The following is a 3687-nucleotide window of genomic DNA, read 5'->3' as shown; positions in this document are numbered from 1 at the left end:
TGGAAAATGTTAAATAAAAATGATGGAAACCAAGATTACATTTTATTCCTCACTCTGTAGGATTTTTAACATGACGGCTGCTGACTTGAAGTTGCTTTTGCAGGTTGGATTAAAAAAAGAATCCTTCCGAATACCCGATTTCTCGTAGGGAATTAAATTAATTACTCGATTGGGTACTGGCAATTAAGATGTAGAAGCTTATATAGAAATATGTTCACAAATATTGCTAAGTGAAATGTGAGCTCCCAACACCACCCACGCCCTCATTATGTGAGGCATACAGCTCAGGTGAACACGGCTGATGGTAATTTGGTCTGTCTCCGGTTCCCCATCAAGTGAATAGCTGCTTGTTCTCCTTTACCTAGAAATAGTGACACACAGCACCCAGACAGAGACCTGAGCACACCAAAGTGACTCTCTTCTGCGGTCAAAGCCTGGAGGTGGGGATCCCAGGGCTGCGCCGATGCTTCTGTGCCAGTGTGGCCACCTGCTTTTCCTCCCACATCCCAAAACCTCAGAGTGGCAACAAGGACGCCAGCGTTCCTGCCAATATTCCAGCAACAAACAGAAAAGGGCAGGCAATGATGGGATGAGTCAGGAATAAGTCTCCTTTCCTCCCGAGTGTTATGTTGGCCACCTGAGTGCCAAAGCAGACCCAGTGTTGTCTTAGAGGGTCCATCAGACTTCACACATGAGAAGAATAAAAGGTGCAGAAGTCACCTATACAGAGGAGTTAAGCTGGCCCTGGCCGCTGGAGGGTTTGGGCCCTATAACCCTGGTGTGGTCTATCTCTCAGGTCTGTCTGATGCTAAACTGATATCTCACTGAGTAATCCCAGCCTGTGGAATTCTCGGAAGATCTGAGCTCATGACCTGTCCCTGAGCACGAGAGACACCCAAGGCTGTTTCTAAAAACACAGTCACGTAGAGGCCAAAGTTCCACATCCTCTGGGATGGGGATTGGGGGGGGGGGGGTGGCATCTTCCTCCCTCCTGTCTCCTCTTAAGGGATGAAATGAGTTAACATCTAATCAAAATATTTTTTTTACGCTAGTTGGGATATCAATAAACAAAATCGCCCACAACTTTTCGGTTTATCAAAAGGAAATACATGTGAAATGAGATAACAACTGCAGTGCAGAGGTTTAAAGCCAAGAAGTCCACTGTGCAGAGGCCTCGGTTCGGGAGCTCGGGGCTCCGATAACAAAGCCACTGCTGACTGGCTTCCCCACGTTCCTGGAGGAGGCACCTCTGAAGGAAGACTTCAGATCTTCCTTAGACTAAAGTACCAACCTTTATTCTTTCTTATGCCATTCCTCAACCCCACCTCATCTTTAAAAATAATCCGGTTTTCTTTTCCATTTTAGACCAGTTGTTTTTATCTTCTAGAGGTAAAAAACTTTTGTCTCCCAAGCAAGTCACTTCCTGCAGCGTGCAACTCAGTAAGGGCTTGTTTATTTATTTTTCGAAGGAGCTTTCATGAACTTCCGTGTTCTGTTTCTGTGGCAGAACTGAGAGCTCCCCCACACAGCACCCTCTCCTCACTGTTGACCCCGGGCTGCGGGTTCTCTAACACAGACTGTTCCCTCTGCCTCTTCACAGTGAGGGTGTATGCTAGTGTGTCCCCACACCTGAGGAGAGGAACCGGTTGATAAGGCAGCTGAACAGCTCTGCCTGGGCCAGTAAGAGAATGACAGCCTGGCCACCAAAAGGCAATGAACACAGACCCTCCTGAAGCCCGGTGAGGGGTTCACAGGCATAGTCCCTTGGAATTCTGGGCTAGGAACCCTACCAACCAAAACTCCAGAGCTGTCACGGGCCAGTTTAGGGCAAAAGCATGGAGTTCTTCCACAGCTCACGGCCGTGCCCACCTTCCAGCATCTTCTTCACCCATGTTGACCATTTGTATTTTGTATGAAGTTGTCCAGCTTTTCTACATTTCGGACCCACCCACAGAGTCAGCCCTCTCCTAACCTGGGGACCATAGCGGTTATCTCCTGTGCCTTCATCATCTATACAGCTCACGGGCACCTCCACTTTTATTGCACTGATTGTTCATCTCTGAGAAAAGACTCTGTTTTCTCTCCTGCTGTCTTCTCACCCGGCACTCTCACACCTCTGAGTCAGGCTGTAGATGTGTGTGGTTTCCCTGAGACAAACTGGTCTCCAGGAGGCATCTTCCCGGCATTTACAGTGCGGGGCAAGTCTCACACTGCCAACGTGGAGATTGCCTCAGACACTACAAGTTGGAGGCCTTGTCCCGGGCAGTATCCTCTCTCCACGCAGAGGCCTGCTGCAGCTCAGGTTATGATGAGGCTTCTAACTGAGCTGTTGTACCCCGGGATTCACACTACGCTCCTGGGGTGGGGTCATTTGTGGGAGAAGCACTCAAAACTCAAGGGCACTTTATTGTTACAAAGCACTTTCTGAAGAATGCAAATGAACACCTAGATGGAGAGCCTCGGGGTATCTAGAATCACCTGAGAAGTCTCCATGAAGGATGGCCTAGCTCAGGTTGGCCTGTGGGCGTGTCCATGGGGGACTGGCTTGTTTATGCTAATTGAGGTGGTAAGATCTGCTCACTCACTACGGGTAACACCATTCCCTAGACAGGGCATTCTAGACTGCACAGGCGTGGATAACGTGAACTGACCAGTAAGCATGCATGCATTCGTTCCTATCGTGAATGTGGATATGACTAGACCTTTCCAAGTTCCTGCCTTGACTCCTCTGCAGGGGTGGACCGTGATGAGGAAATATAAGGTCAATAAATCCTTTTTCCTTTCAAGTTGCTTTTGTGAGGTGTTTTATCATAGCCACACGAGAGGGAAAGATGAGGAAAGGCCCCCAGCACAGGCGCGTCTGCCCTGGTAGAGCTGGTGTACTCTGTCTCTTGGCAAATGTTTTAGTAGCTGTTCCTATGTAACACACATATGCTAGAGCTAAGCAATTTACAAAGAGCGGTTTTGATTTTGGCTCCCAGTCTTGGAGGTCTCCAGCTGTGATCAGTCCCACCCACAGTCAGGCCTGTGATGAGATGGCACAGCACAGGGGACCACGAGGAGTGCAGAGCTAGGATGTGAAAGCAAGAGAGGAGGAGGGAAGGACCTGCCTCCCACAATACCTTTTGAGTTCACGACTTCCAGTGAGTGACATAAAGACCTCTCCCTAGGCCCTGCCTTCCCAAGATTCCACCTTCATTTCATTATGGCACACCGGGGACCAAGCACTCAACAAGGAGGGCAGATGAAGTCTACAGAGAGCAAGGAGAGTGTCAGCCAGTGCTGGGGGCTAAAGACTCCACCGGCTAAGGCATGGATGGATGTCCTGAGGACCAGTCCCATCTTAAGGCTGTGTAGAAGCCCCACCACCAATAAGCATACAGGCAGACATTTGTGGGTTTGGAGAGTCTACGAGTTTTCACATGTCAGGGAATGACATAAAACTTCTCTGTGTCACAGTGTCTGGGGTGTCAAGATCTTAGCTCTGTGAAATCTCTTCTATGTTTCTTGCCTCTCACAATGATCTATGTTCATATTTTTTTTAAATCACATCATTTTGCACACTTTAATAACTTGTTCCATGTTCTCCAACACTGCTCTCACACTGCCTGCTACTGTCTTGGTGTCAGGCTGCATAGGCTAGAGTTCAAGGCCTCCTTAAGGCTGTCCAGACCTCGTATCCTGGGT

This window comes from Microtus oregoni, unplaced genomic scaffold (genome assembly GCF_018167655.1).
Source record: "Microtus oregoni isolate MIOR12 unplaced genomic scaffold, Mior012 000002F_ref0000024, whole genome shotgun sequence".
Taxonomy (NCBI): domain Eukaryota; kingdom Metazoa; phylum Chordata; class Mammalia; order Rodentia; family Cricetidae; genus Microtus; species Microtus oregoni.
Note: the sequence above shows the minus strand (reverse complement) of the source record.